At 41.2% G+C, this 16,177-nt stretch overlaps 1 long non-coding RNA gene across 1 annotated transcript; it reads right to left on the bottom strand.

The window, feature by feature from the left end:
- Positions 1–895: 895 nt before the first annotated feature.
- LOC132692643 (uncharacterized) lies at positions 896–8,269 on the bottom strand. Its single transcript, XR_009616496.3, has 4 exons — positions 7,980–8,269; positions 3,042–3,131; positions 2,589–2,705; positions 896–1,826 (listed from the first exon to the last, which is right to left on the bottom strand). It is a non-coding gene; the product is annotated as an uncharacterized LOC132692643 (long non-coding RNA).
- Between the last annotated feature and the right edge of the window lie 7,908 nt (positions 8,270–16,177).

Raw genomic sequence — 16,177 nt, 5'->3', positions numbered from 1 at the left:
TTTTTCGTGGTGAGAATACTTGAGATCTAGTCTCAGAAACATTCAAGTGTATGATACAGTATTAGTAACTATAACCGCCATGCTGTACATTACACCCCCAAACTTATTCATCTTATAACTGAAAGTGTATACCCTCTGACCAGTATCTCCCCATTCCCCTCCCCCTCTCACCCTGGTAACCACTGCCCTCTACTCCCTATATCTCTAAGTTTGGCTTTTTAAGTTTCCACTATTAAGTAATATCAAAGTGTTTTTTCTTTCCCTGGTTTATTTCACTTAGCATAATGCCCTCAAAGTCCATTCAAATTGTGAAGACTTGTAGTTTTGATTATTTGATTGTTACATTGGATTGGTCTCTTTAATGGTTGAACTGACCTGAGTACCTTTTAGTATCTACGAATAATGAGGAACGGTGTGGGACCTCACCTGATTTTACCCCAGAGTAAGGAAGAAGACCAAAATGCACATTGGCTGGGCAATGTGAGAAAGAATAAAATGAACTCTGCCCTCCGGCAAGTCTGGTTTATTCAATCAGCTGATTATAAGCATTATTAGTATAAAGATGTATCTATTGTTGCTTAAATTTTATTAAAAAAATTTTTTAATGTTTATTTATTTTTGAGAGAGAGAGAGACAGAGCATGAGCAAGGGAGGGGCAGAGAGAGAGGGAGACACAGAATCTGAAGCAGGCTCCAGGCTCTGAGCTGTCAGCACAGAGCCTGATGCAGGGCTCGAACTCACAAACCATGAGATCATGACCTGAGCCGAAGTCGGCTGTTTAACCGACTGAGCCACCTAGACGCCCTGCTTTAATTTTATTTTGTTCATAAAATCAACTGAGAATACAGTAGGCAATGCACAAAAAAGGAAGGCAATGGAGACGTTTACTGCTTATTGTTGCTGCTGTTTTTATTCCCCAAAGGTGGTTGTGGAAGGTCAAGAATGAGAGAAATCAATCCAAGTTCAAGGAGGGACTTAACAGCACCACTATGCTGTTCTTTTTATAAATGCTACTGTCTTTTATCCTCAAAAGAGCTCCATGAAGTGTAATCACCTCTAGTTTATGGATGAAGACACTGAGGCTTGGACAGGCTAAGCAGCTTCCTCTGTGTATTTAAATAGCCAAGGAGGGTCTCCATCCCTTAATCCTACTCTACTGCCCAACTGATTTGCTCTGTATCTTAGATGTGTCCACCCCAGTCTGGATTTTTAGGAGGACATTTGTGTTACCATAATAATAGCTAACTTTTACTGAGCACTGAAAGTATTTCAGTCACTGTTCTATGCACTTCCTACATTTTCTCATTTCATTCGCCCATCAGCTCTACAAGGGAGGTGTTATCGTTATTCTTCTCACTTTACAAATGCAAAGCATCAGGCAAACTTGCCTGAAAGCCCTGTAACTAGTGAGGATATGTATTTCAGGAGCCTGACTCTTCAGGGCAGACTCTTAACTACCACATTCTCTTGCCATGGGATGTACCAAGGCTGAGTTGAAAGGGGAAAAGACTGGCCCATGGGATTTCCAACCTTCCAGGAATGGGAGCAGGAACAGTCTTCCTTCTTCTGCTCCTTGTGCCATTGACTGTCCCTGCTGCTTTCCCCCCATTTTGGTGGGAGGGGTTCAAGGTGAATCACCTCTTCCATTTGAGCCTTCGTGCCATCTCTCATCTCTCATCTGGGTTTCTGCTTCATATAAACCCTCTACTATGTCTGCAAATCCACCTCCTCCTCTGATTTATGAGCTAGGGGTAGAGGATCTCTTAGAGGACAAAATGTCTCAATGATCCATTTTGCTTGGAGAAAGGACCACTCAGCAGGAAAGCCTGGATGGGAAAAGGAACAAAGGTTAAAATTGCTCAACAGAGAAATATACAAGAATTAGTTGGAGGGGAGAGGAGGCCCTTGACTACGTGGCAGGATGAGGCAGAAACCAAGTGGAAGAAAGAAATGAAGAGAATTCTTTGAGGGCCAAATTGACCAAGGGACTTTTAAAAAAGGGGGCTCATGTTCAGCCTTGTGGTTTTCTGCGACAGGCAGTGATGTAGTGTCCTAACCTTTGACTGAAGTCTGCTACGCACAGTCTTAAATGGGTGGCACTTTGAGAAGTGAAGCATTTGATGGGTTGGCTTGGGAACCTCACTTTGGAGGAATCTTCCAAAGCAGAGGAGGATGGAGAAGGAAGCAGGGGTGGAGAAACAGTGGATGCGGGAAACCAAGAGGGTTAGAAGAAATTCAAGTCACCTCTCCTTTCCAAGTCACTCGGGCATGTTGGGAAGAATGCTAGATTTACTCGAGTGTGTAGAATAGGTATTAGGTATGAGCCCATTTCTACCTAAATTTGTGACAACTGAGCAACTTGGGTCACCCAAAGCTGCCTCTCTCTTCTTGCTCCACACTGTCAGCTTCTTTTGCTACACCTTCCAACTCATCCTTGGTCTCTATCTTCATCTCAGCCACTCCCATTTACCACAGAATTTAATTTCTCTTCTGATCTGACTTTGACTCTGTTTCCTGGCTTCTGATTCTCTCTCCCCTTCTCAACCCCTCAATTCAGAACTGACATCCTGGGTAAAAAATCTCCTTACATCAGTCGGCTGCTGGAAAGCACCCTTTCAGTTTTCTATTCCATCTTCTCTCCTCATTCAGTTTATCTTGGGTCCATGTGCAGAAACTGGGAAGAAGTTGGGATTCTGTAGATCGGCCTTTTGGAAGAGACACATCAGTTAGAGTTTGGCTGCAGAAAACAGAGCACATTCTATTCAATTTAAAACAGAAAGGGATTTATCAAGGAATATTCAGGGGTTTAGATAACCATGGGGAAGGTTGACTTTGTAGGGACAGCTCTCAAGCTGTGCTGCAGAACTGGAACACCAAATTAGCTAAATCTCCCATAATCCGGAAGCTGTCGCTACAGCTGCTGGCTCCAGTACCACCCGCCAGTAATCAGAAATCCAATACAACAGTCAGGACACCAAAAACATCAAGAATACGCCATAATCAGTGAACCCCTCATACTTACCCCTAGAATCCCTACTTACACAATGGGTGGCTTATGTCCTGCAGCTTGACTCACACAAAGCGTATGCCTGCTTGCTGGGACCAGGTTGGTCTGTCATGGTGGTGTTTGCCTACAGAAATAGCAGAAGTAGAAGGGTAGCATTAATGTCAGTGTCCACCTCAAGTCTTGCACTAGTGATTTCAGTAATGGAATCAAGACGATGTCTGGGACTCTAGCTGCAAGGAAGCCTGGAAAATACTGTCTAGCTTTCTTCTGCACAAGAAGTCACACTGGAAGAAGGTTGGAAGGGCTGTTGTGCTTTGATCAATTGTGTTTATCACAGAGGGTTAACCTCACTCATCAATGGCTCTTCAGAATCTCTTTTTCCAAATAGATTTATTGTTTGCCTCTTTGGAATGACTGAGGATAGTCCTATTTGGCTCAGGAAAGGAAAACTTATTCTCAACTATTATTTATCATAGATTGCACTGTAGCCTCTTCCAACTTGTTGATGCACAGTAATTTAGTAATGATCCAAAGGAGATAAGTAGCCATTTCCCTTCTTTGGTACTAAGCCATTGCATAGGTTTGTTGGAAGTTTGTACCATAGATGGCTTGAGGTCCATGAGGTAGATCTCTTTTCTGGGGGCAGTACTGACAACAGAAAGGAGAAAATCTTTCGATTTTTTTTTTCTCTAGGGATATAAAAGAAGCAATAAGTTAAGTAGTTGATAACTTATTTTCGGCACCATGTTTTAATTTTCTCCATCTCTTTTGCAGCCTGAGATCACATGCACTATATTTTCTCTCTCTTTTTTTTTTTTTTTAAATCTCTGACTGTTCTCCAGTTATGTCCAGCTCGTTCCAGTCATTAGTAGACTCTTCCCAAGATAGTCCAGTCCTACTGGAAACAGGAAATACTGGAAACCTCACTAGAAAATCGGGTCCATTTCTGGCCCAGTTTTGCCAGAGTTTTGATAAGTATCCAAACTTTTGCTTGTTTATTCAAATTGAGCTTCTGAATCTCTTGAGATGCAACCCTCACAATTGGTAAGCCAACAGCCTGAAGGAGAAGAAAAAAATCACACAATTTTCTGGCTAATCTTTGGAAAAATGTCTGTCTCTTCTCTCTGTCAGGATACTAATTTACACATGTTCCAAAGCTGAGGTCAACTGGTTGAAATTGGAAAGACAATTTTTTTAAACAACTGAACAATCTAGCAGTGAAAATTATTTGGATTATTCCAATATCAAATTAAATCTTATTTATTCTTATTTAAAGTTACGGAGGATTATATGCATTATTAACATTATACAGATTGAGTCTCAAAAGTATGGTTTAAAGTTAATAATGAAAGTCAAGAATTGGATCATAGGCTCAAAGAACTTATATTTAGAAGGGAGCGTCTGGGCACCAACATTCCTGATTAGGTCATCTTCACTTATCTCAGGTCAGCGGATGTTACTGTAAGTATGGATTAGTTTCTCTTAAAAAAAAAATCCTTGGCAAAAACAAATATGCATTTGTTTAAGAGAAGGGAATAACTAATATTAGGGGAAAATCGTGATATAAAAATATCCTTTCATAAGGAATCGGTATTGATTCAAACTGTGAGCCTAGTTACATGAACTTGGGCAAGTTATTTGACTTTTCTGAGCTTATTTCCTCATCTATACATAGTTCAACTTTTTCTGTTTCTCTAATCCTGTTGGTTAAAAGGGATCAATTTGAGGGTGAGAAAGCATATTCCACTAGTTTTTATTCCATCTAGTCAATGGAACATGCCTTAAATATCTGAGAATCTCAGGAGTGTCTTGCATTAACTCCCCAACAAATTCACTATGTTGACTACCATATGGAGTACATCTTTCTCTTCAGTTTCCCACTTCTAATGGACATCGTTCATATTCTGGCTACCATTGGGCAGTAATGTCTCCTGATGGGCACCTCTTCTCTCCATATTTATCCTGGTGCAGTCATCAATACACTGCATGCCTTGAGGTGTCAAAGCTATAAGGTGGTTTGTAGCCAAGTGGGGATGGAGGTTGCCTCACTCCTTGTATATCGTAGGATGTTTTTGGTTGCAGATTAATAGAAAATTCAACCCAATCTGGATCAAGCAAGTGGAATTTATTGTCTGTTAGTTCAGTAGAAGTCCAAAGATAAGAAGACATATGTACCAGTGAGGACTAAGTTAGGGTGAGAAACAGAGAACCAAACTAACAGTGGCTTAAATGAGATTTGTTTCTCTCTTACATACAAGGCCAGAGTTAGGAAGGCAGGGGCTTCAGTCATAGCTTTACTTAACAAAATCTGGGGAAACTTTCATCCTCTTCCAGGCTCTTTCTAGCTTACTACTCTGTCATATCCAAAAGGGATAAACACTGTCACCATAGCCTAAGATGGTGGCTAGAGTTCCAGTGATCATATTCATGCTCCCAGAGCAGGAAGGTGAAAAGGATGGGATGTCCATGAATCAATTGTCTTGTTAAAAAGCTTCCTAAAAGTTGCCACATGACATCTCTGCTCATATTCCATCAGCCTGAGCTTAAGCATTCAGACGTACGAAACTGCAAAGAGGAGATGTCTTTATTCTGGATGGCCACATGCCTAGCTATATAGCAGGGACTTTCTCCCATGAAAAATGGAAAGAATAAATTCAGAAGGGATAGTTTTTGCCAAAGTTCTTTTCAGGTTGATGAACTCCAGGGGCTTCAACTCTGTTTTCTTGTAATTCTCTTGGCTTTGTTCTGCTCAGTGTTTTGTCTTCCTTTGAATTTGGTAACAAAACAACAGAAGCAGTTCCAGAATTTGCCCACCATGATAATGTCCAGAGAGAGGTTGCTTCTGTACATTCTTTTAAAGGAATGTGGGGGCGCCTGGGTGGCTCAGTCGGTTATGCATCTGACTCTTGATTTCAGCTCAGGTCATGATCTCACGGGTTGTGAGTTCAAGCCCTGTATCAGGCTCTGTGCTGATGGCACAGAGCCTGCTTGGATTCTCTCTCTCTCCCTCTCTCTCTGTGCCCCTCCTTGCCTCTCTCTTTCTCTCAAAAGAAATAAATAAACATTAAGAAAATTAAAAAAAATAAATACAGGAATGTGAAAGAATTTTCCCACAAGACCCTAGCAAAGCTAGATTTCACCCCTTGATCATTTTTGAAATGATGGGTAATCAATGGCAAGGGAGAAGGCTTTACATCTATATCAGTCAAGCCCATCATCAGACTGGGTGTGGGGTCAGTTTCCCCAGAGTAAGCTTCCCCTTCAAGGAGGAAGAGTGGACAACTAAACAAAGCTGGGATTGTGTTAAGAAAGAAAAAAAAGAACAGATGTTGGGATGAAGGACCCCCTAGTCTGAGCCAAGGAGTGGTGGCACTAAGGCCTGCTGCTTATGGCCCATGGGCATGCACGGTTTTTAGAGAAATGACGTTGTATGTTTTGTTTTGCTTTTGTATCCCTTTATCTTCTTAGGACCCATACATGAATCCTTATACGTAGGTTCCAGGATATCAATGGTAAACATCACATTCTACTGACCCTTTCAATAGGATATTTGTAACTGGGTCAAGATCATTGTGCTCAACTTCCCTTTGTGTGAGTCCTTTCTGATAAAGTTCTTCATTCCTTCATTTATTTTAAATAATTTTTTCAATTTTATTTTAGAGAGAGAGTGTGTGTGAGTGGGGGAGAGGGGCAGAGGGAGAGAGAGAGAATCTGAAGCAGGCTCCATGCTCAGCACAGAACCCAACACGGGACTTGATTCCATGGTTGTGAGATCATGACCTGAGCTGAAATCAAGAGTCAGTTGCTCAACTGACTGAGCCGCCCAGATACCCCTTCACTCCTTCATGCAAATAGACATCTGATGGATTACTCTACTGGGCACAGCAAGATGGACATAACTTAAATCCAAGTTGGAACCTATACTGAATATAAAATGGGACCAGTAATCACCCACCCCAAAAATACTGTTTTGAAAATGAAATATATGGCCTTTGAGTGGTAGGTTCTCATTTCTTCATACCACTAATCCCCAGAGAACAGTGCAAGACACATGGTAGTAAATAATACATAGTTGTTAGGTGTTTTCAACGCTAGACTAAGTAAGACAGCACATGTAGAGTACTTAGTATACAATAGACATTTTATAAATGTGAACTCTTTCTGGAGAGGCTCTTGATGTCATCAGTGGCCTCTACTCCAGAGGTATTTCAACAACTCAGGACTATTCATTGAGTCCCTGGTTTACATGAAAACATCAAGACAAAAATAATTTTTAAACTATTCCCCCAAATCATGTCTCATACTGAAACACCAGAATGACAATTTATTTATTTCCTTGCTTCTGGGAGAGGAGTGGAGTGAAGGGCAGCCTTTCATTGTCATTCAGTGGAGAGAATTTCGATTGAGATTACAAACATAAATAGTTGAGTCTGGTATGGTGAGCCACTAGCAGCGTGGAACTGGAGGATCCCTGGCTAAATGGATTTGGTACTTGCAGTATTTATTGGGTGCAACATCATTTTAATGAAGAAAGAGGCAATTGTTAGTAAATGTAATTTAACTATAATGAAGTTGTAAAAACTTGCATGTTATTATTGATCTTACAAAGTCTGTAAGCAAGAGAAGAAATGGTTGTAATTATAGGTCATTTTCCTTTTATTAGATATTTAATTATAGTCTTTTCAGACAAGACATGGATATTGGCTTAAATATCCATGGGTTGTTTAAACTTTGTCTAATCATATAAAAATTACCTTAGAGTGTTTGCAGTGTTCTATTTTTTTTTTCAATTTTGAACAGTAGTTATCCTATTGAACAGTTATATCCTTCCTATATTAGATTTCAAGTATACTCTAGAGGTTACAGGCTCTTGGATCCAAGTTTATGTACTTGTTCACATATGGTGTTGACATGTGTGAAATCTAATTGTGTTAAATAACTCACTGGGAGCAATGCTGAAGGACAGCCTCACCTGACAGAATTGATTTTCCTTCTGTTCTCCAGAAAGCGCTGTAAGGCGGTCATTCCATATGTGGGATGAGAATCAGGGATTGCTTCTTCCAGGACCTGGTTGGAAGGTGAATTCATCCCTCTCTCCTCTAGCCTTATTCAACGATCTCCTCAATCCCCAGGCTCGTCCTGGGAGAGAACATCCCCTTTAGACTTCACCAGAAATGACATAAAGCTCATAGACCAGGATTCTCCTTTAGGGAAAATGGTTACTTTTTACTATGTACTTTTAATGTAGAAACGACCTCTTGGGGCGCCTGGGTGGCTCAACTGGTTAAGTGTGTGACTTCAGCTGAGGTCATGATCTCACTGTTTGTGAGGTCAAGCCCCACATCAGGCTCTCTGCTGTCAGCACGGAACCTACTTCAGATCCTCTGTCTCCCCCTTTCTCTCTGCCCCTCCCCGGCTCGCACCCATACATACGCACTCTTTCTCTCTCAAAAATAAATAAACATTAAAAAAAAAAAAAAAGAAATGACCCCTCACTTCTGTGTTCTTTGAGTTTCTAATTTTGAATCTCTCATTTGATCTTCCACAGGTATTTATGGAACATTGTGTTACATTGTTTTCATGGTGCTCACATGTCCAGGAAAAAAATTGACCAAGATTAAATGTAAATTAAAAGTAAATAACCAGATAATGAAAGTGTTGTAAGCCAAAGAAACAAGGAACAGTGGAGATGAGTGAATGAGGGCCTCATTAGCTGGAGCACTCAGGAAGACCTCTTGGAAAAGGTGACATTTGCCCTAGGACCTGCTTGCAAGTGTTTTCATCAATTGCTATCTTGAATCATAGTTATTTTTTTTAATCTCCTATTCTTTATCTTAAGCTTCTCAAGGGCATTATCTTTTTCTAACTCATCTTTGTATCCTGCGCCCTCCTCCTTGGGAAGTAATTAAATGAGTGATGATTACCTCGTGCAGACCAACAAAGCTCTCGAAGCTAAGAATTATTAACCACATTCTACACAGAGGTCAAGTTACCCGATTAAGGTAGTAAGTGGGGTAGTGGAATTCAAGCCTACTCCATCACGCTAATCTTTTTGGAAGCCCATAGGTATTTTGTTTGTTTGTTTGTTTGTTTGTTTAAGAATGGGAATGCATTTTCGGTAGGGGATTTCAAACTTTTTGAGATCATGGAAATATCCTCTTAAAAAATATGGAAGACCAAGGTCGCCAATTGTGTAATCTGACTACTGGAAAATGATGGTTTAGAGGGGAAGCGGAGCAGAATGGAATTTTATCTGGGTTACAGTTATCAGTTTTCAGAGACTTTGAGTGGAGAGCTGCTTTAGATCACAGACAAAAAAAGTTTACAATTTTTTTTTAAGTTTATTTATGTATTTTGAGAGAGTGAGAGCAGGGGAGGGGCAGAGAGAGGGGGAGAGAGAGAATCTTAAGCAGGCCCCGTGCTGTCAGTGCAGAGCCCAGCCCGTTCAGGGCTCGAACTCATGCACCTTGAGATCATGACCTGAGCCGAAATCAAGAGTCACACGCTTAACCAACTGAGTCACCAAGGCACCGCAGAAATTTGCAATTTAATTCTAATTATCTAGGAGTAGGAAAACCCAACACCTTTGATGAAGTAGAACTGGGAAGTAGGCAAGAAGTATTGTGGGATTCAGGATGTAAATAAGAACATTTTTTGCCTGATATTACTTCCTTGCTTTTTGGTGACTTTTTTGTTGTTGTTGCTTTTTTGGTGTTTTTGGTGACTTTTATTGGACTTTGTGATATTTACCTTTTAACCTAATTTGGAAATCTGTTTTTGAAGATCCTTGTTCCAGAGAAGAAAATGCCAAAGAGGCAGAGCTTGGGGAACTCTTAGTCAGAAGAGAAATGTTTCATTAGAAAAGGAAAATGCATGAAGTTTAGATTACAGATAGACATTGTGTTCAGCAAGTGAATTCAGAGAAACTTGAAGCAACCAGCAAGACATTGTGGGAGAGCAGAGGACAGGAGAAAGGGAGGCTGTTGAATGTTTACATTCTTTTGTGTTTAGGAGTGTGATGAGCCAAGAACACAGTTGGAGTTCAGCTAAGAGCATTCCTTGTGCTGCCTCTCATGTGAATGATATTGTCATGAGAAAAGTCACATGCAAATGAAGGAGCCTGTAATTAAGGGTAGACAACACCATTTGGGGAAAAGTTTGTTGAGGAGTTTAGGAAGATTTGTACACTGAACAAAGGATGAGATTATAAAGATCTTATGGTGCAAATACAAACAATTATACTAGAGACAGTGGACTCAGAAATTCCTTCAATAAATGTAGACCTGGTACATTTCTTGCTGACTCAGTCACAGGCAGTATAAATTTGACAAGTATGGATGAAATACGCACATTGTCTTCATTTTCCAGTGGTGGTCTTCCTGTACAGATAACACCAGAAAATATTCCTCTTATGATTTTATTTTTTATTACTGTTTTTTTTTTTTTTTTTTTTACTTTAGAGAGAGAGAGAGAGAGAGAGAGAGAATGTGTAAATGAGGGAGAGGAGCAGAAGAAGAGAGAGAGAGACAATCGTAAGCAGGCTCCATGCTTAGCATAGAACCTGATGTTCTCACCACCATGAGATCATGACCTGAGCTGAAATCGAGTCAGACATTCAACTAACTGAGCCACTCAGCCACCCCTCTTAAGACTTTATATAATGATGCAGCAATGTGTTCGCTACTTATTTTTGCTACCGAGGAGAACCCACCAAATGTGGTTAGGAATGTGGTTAGGTTAGGGTGGTAGGCAACCTCCTGGTTTTTATTTATGTTCTTGTGTAATCCCCTTTCCTTGGTTGGACTCACTGCGTCACTTCTAACAAATAGAATATGCAGAAATGATTGGATGCATATGAAAAGATTAGGTCATAAATAGACTGTGGCTTCCTCTGGAGCACACACTCCCACTCTCTCTCTTTAAAGCCCCTCAGTCTGGAGGAAGTAAGCTTCCATGGAGAGGGTCTGGTGAGGATGTCTATTGCTGTGCTGTGTGATAGAACACTCTCCACCATGGCTCCAGCTTGTCCCTTAGTGTGCTGGTTAAGAACATAGACTCTGGAGCCAGGCACCACGGTTCAACTCCTGGCCCCACACATACCACTGACTGTGTGACTTTGGGTGATTGGATCTAACATCTGCACACTTTGGTTTCCTTATCTGTAAAACAAGGGTGATAATGGTACCTACCTCACAAAGTTCTTTATTGCTACTTACTAATACTTTCTGAAATTATATATATGTATGTGTGTGTGTGTGTGTGTGTGTGTGTATTTTGGTCTGGAGAGGATGCGATAAAGTTCTATTTTAAGCATAAAATAAGGCAGTAAAGCAGCTCAGTTCTGCCTGCAGTGTTTGTCTTCAGCTAATAGCTGCTTTGTTGTTCCACGGTCTCCCTCAAGTAGACCCTGTGCTTGATGGGCACCAGCATTCTGGCCTCTCCAGAATTATCTTTTCCTCCCTCCCCTACTCTGTCTCTTCTTTCTTCCTTTCCTTAAGCAACACTAGCTGGCTCTCCGAAGGCTTCTCCCAGCCCGAATATTGATATTCATCATCCCACTTGGCGGGAATGCTCAGAGGGTTCTCGTCTTTAGAACCCAGTGGGGAAGAATTCTTTTTCCTGCCACAAATCTATTTCTCCTCCTGTCACACTAACCACATCGATATTAAAGTATTAGGATTTGGGGTGAGAGATATAGTAAGATTTCTCTTTCTAGTTTATTTGCTTCCTCTAAAAAAAAGAAAACCTGGTAATACCAATTGAATACATTTCCCGACTATACAAAAGCCACTTACCCTCTGGCTTTGTCCTTAATTGTATTGGGCATGAAGGCACCCCATTGAGTCAAGATGAAAGTGTAAATTAGAAATTAGAAAGAAAGAGGCTGAGCGCAGAAATAATATCCTCCAATAGACATTAAATATGAAACAAAAGTAGTTGACAATGCTGATCCCCGGCGAGGCTTATGGAAAGGCTTAGGATGTGTTCCTTTCTCTGTGCCACATTAAGTGACAGAAATCCGTTTCCCCAGCCATGTAAACTGAGGATACCCATCACTTTAGGAATAAGCTGGACTTGGTAAATCCCCCTGACGCCTCCTTTTTTGCTTGGTAGCCTGATGTATCCCTGGGCACTCCCACAAACCTCTCTCCCAGGGTATGACCAAGGGAAACATCTCAGCTCATCAACCTTGGGGCCAGAATGACCTGCTCTGGGTGACCTCAACCCCTGAGGGCTCATGAGGTACCCGGCCCTTTGTTGAGTACTTTATGCCCAAGTTCCAACTCATAGCATATGGGCTAAAAATTAGAGTGTTGTGTGTTCTTCCAGTGAAGGCTTTGGGCTACAAGTATTTTGTGTAAGTTAGCCCATATTCACACTCTAGATTTCTAGGAAATAACAAGAACGAAGCATTATAATCACATGTGGACATTTTTTAAAATGAAATCACTTCTATAGAATGCTAACATAGGCAGGCCCTTCATGGTCCTCCAGTCAAACCCACTTGCTGAAGAGAGGAGGACCTGAGGTCTGGAGATAAAGTGACTTGCTGTAATTAGCGGCAAACTGAGTGTCACAACCCCCAGTACAGTGCTCCTTCAACCACATGATGTGTCCCCATCATAAAAGCTCACTTCTGCTCAGCTTTCAAGCAGAACCCTGTGGACAAACACAATAGCAGAAGCCACACATCAGTCTGAAGAAGGCCATTTGTGAAAAGCTGAAGCAACCTAGGGCCTGATTGGAAAGCATAAATGTGTTAATACAGCACTTCTCTTGACCCCGTAACCCCATTTACCAAATGTGCTATTACTCTTACTTCCTTCCTAGACACTTGGTTACAGAGACATTGTTTCCTCTCATTTTTACTGTCTATGACTAAATAAAATTTCCTGGTGAGAAATCTCTATAACCCTCTGTAAGTTGGCTTCTGTTTCCACCACTTGGTTAAGGTTGCTTTGACAAAGTTTGTCATCAGTAGCTTCACATTACCAAAGCTGATGGCGGATTTCCACATCTTTCCTCTTCTTTCTAGAACTCTCTGCTGCATTTGACACTGTGAGGTAGTCCTCCCTTGCTTTCTGTGATGTGGCTGCTTCTTGTTCTCCACCTGTCTCTTTGAACACTTCTCAGTCTCCTTTTGGGGACAGCTTCTAACCACCTATAATTCTTGTTCTCCCTGGAGTTGTTCTTGTCTTATTCTTTTATGTGCTTTCTTGGTGATCTCTCATCCAGCCTCCAAAGTTTTAATCTCTATCTGTTTTGGTTACGTGTTGCTGAAACAAGCCACCTGAAACTTAGTGGTTTAAAACAACAATAAATCATGATCTCCACAACTCTGTGGCTTAAGTGGGTGATTCCTCTGCTTTTTGTAGTATTGACTAAGGTGCTGAGGGGGCTGATAGCCCCCAGATGGCCTCCCTTATATGGCTGGTAATTGGTGCTGGCCACTGACTGGGAGTCCAACTAGGGCTAACAGTTGAGGGTCTTGGTATTCTGCTATATTGTCCTGCTTTGTGGATGTTGAGCTTCCTTACAGATGGTGGCTGTGTTCCAAAAGAAGTTGGTAGAAGCTGCCAGTTTTCTTAAGATGGAGATTCAAAAGTCCCAGATGTCACTTTAGCTGCATTGTATTGGCCAAAGAAGTCATGAGGCCAGCCTAGGAGAAATAAACTCCATCTCTTGATGGGGGAGTGGAACAAAGGTTCTCTCACTGACCAAACTCCACTCTGGCTTCCCTGAATTCTTTTTCAACTAGGCCTGACTTTTGGACTTTCATGTACATCTGCATTGTCCAATTTTAGCAAGAAGCCTGCTAACCTGGTTTTGCCAGAATCCCTCATCTACCATATCTGATCATCCTCAGTATCTAATCAGGTTCCTCATCCTCTACCATCCCCTAGGTGATGTCTGATCACCCTGCCTTATCTTCAGCAAGAATCCTGCTAGATCAGTTTAGCCAGAATCCTCCCTTACCCCTAACGTTTCCTGTCAGGAATTCTTATCCACCGACCCCCCACCCTGCTCCTTGGCTATAGATTCCCACTTGCCCCTGTCACGTTCAGAATTGAGCCTGGTTCTAAACTGAGGTCTCTTTTCTCCTATTGCAATAGTCCTGAATAAAATCTGTTTTGACTTCTGTGACTACAGTCCACCTCCAGTTGTTCTTTGACAAGTGACATATACATTTAAGGAGAGAAGGAATTGATGGTGGTCATATTTAGAGATTACCTACCATGGTTGACTCTCTGGCCACGACAATGAACAATACTCCTATTTGCAAAATGCACTCACCTCTCCCTCAAAATTCTTATCCCGTTATGGAATTTGCTCAAAGTCTGGGACATCGTCATTTAAATCAGGTATAAATGAAGATGAAGCTCCTCTGGTCTACTTCAGCCATGGTTTCTTCAGGGTGGAGATATATGAATCGCAAAAGCCATTTTACAATGACATAGAATTGTGAAAAGGAGACAGAATAAAATAATAAATGTTTCCACTCAAAAAAGGAAAAGGAGAGGATGTACATTGCCACTAGTATCATTAACAGTTCTGAAATCCAAATGAGCCCATGTGGCCGTTTCCTCTGAGTCCAGGGAGAGAGAATGTTCTTTGATTAAGAGTTTATTTCTGCTCCTTGTAAGTGGTTTTCCATGGCTTTTATCTTCTTCTGGAATCTAGGCTTCACCTTTTGAGTTGTCCTTCTTTTCCTATAGGAAATATCATTCATTTGCCACTGAGTAGCTTTCTCAGCTTGCTTCCTACTCATAGGAGGTTTAGGGTCCAGGGACCTCTTTGTTCTCCACTATCTGTCCCTTTGCACATTCTAGATCTGTAGTCTAACTGTTGTGCATTTTTGTTCTTCAGTGATGTATTTCTCTTATGATTAATAGTTTCCCAAACCCTGCTCATTGAGTTTAAACTGATATAATTCCCTTTTAAAATGTTGTGGGCTCCCTGTGTATTAAATTATAATTCATGCCAAGCACAAAAGCAATATCCACAAATCTCTTTGAGATAGGACCTTCAAAGTCAGTGAGCTCTGGGGCAAAAATCTTTAAGATTCTCAGAAGTTTTCTTGTCTGACTGAAAGGGTAGAGGAAGTTATTCACAAGGAAGCTCTTTTGTCTAGTTGAGAACTTTATGAGGTACTACCTTAAATCTTTCTAAGGTGTCCACAAAGGGTCTTACTACCATACCCTTGATCTTATTTTTACCAAAGGTTATGTATTCTTAGAAGTCTCTGGATTTGATTTTTCCCTGTGGCTACTTCTTACTCTGAGAATCTCTTGTTTGCCTGAAGAGCTGAAAATATGAAATTGGCTTAATTTTCCATCAAGCAGGTCTTGTCTCAGCAATACTGCCTCTAAGTTCTGCTTGAAAACTGAACAGTTTCTTCTTAATCTCATCTTACTCTACTTGTAGTTTTTCATGGGCAGCTGAAGGAAGCTATCACTCTGCCTGGAAATCTTCTTTGCTAGACTCATACATGAATTAGGCACTCTATTTTTTATGTTACTGTAGGCAACATTTTACTAATTATTCCACCAATCCATAATGCATGTCCTTTATTCTCAAATCTTCAATAGCCATTTCCTTGCTGCCTTTTCCATCTGTATGTCTCTTCAAAGCTCCCCAACTAATGCCAGCTGCTAGATTCCAAATCCAAGGCCAATGTTTTGTGTGTACACACACACACACACACACACACACACACACATATAAATACACATGTATTAGATTTTTGTTATAAGCAGCACTACACTTTCAGGTACCCATTTATGTTCGTTCCTATTGCCCCATATTAAACAACTTAAAACTAGTGGCTTAAAACAACAACAACTGTTCATTATCACGAATGTGTGGGTTTATGGTTTGGGCTTCCTCACAGGATGGCAGCTGCACTCCATGCTATTGTCTAAGAGTAAGTGACTAAAGGTTCCCTGTCTTCTTCTCCTTACCCTCCTCCCCCTCCCCTCCCTCCTTCCCTCCTCCTCCTCCTTCTTCTTCCTCCTCCTCTTCTTCTTTTCTGGAGAAAGAGAGGGAGAAAGTGAGCAAGGGGCAGAAAGAGAGGGAGAGACAGAATCCCATGAGGGGCAGAAACAGAGAGAGAGAGAGAGAGAGAGAGGAGAGAGAGAGAGAGAAGCAAGTCTTGGGCTCACCCGATAC

The sequence above is a fragment of the Panthera onca genome, chromosome B1 (assembly GCF_046562875.1).
Source record: "Panthera onca isolate mPanOnc1 chromosome B1, mPanOnc1 haplotype 2, whole genome shotgun sequence".
NCBI lineage: Eukaryota > Metazoa > Chordata > Mammalia > Carnivora > Felidae > Panthera > Panthera onca.
The sequence above is the reverse complement of the archived record's forward strand: the minus strand, read 5'-3'. Positions and strand labels throughout refer to the sequence as shown.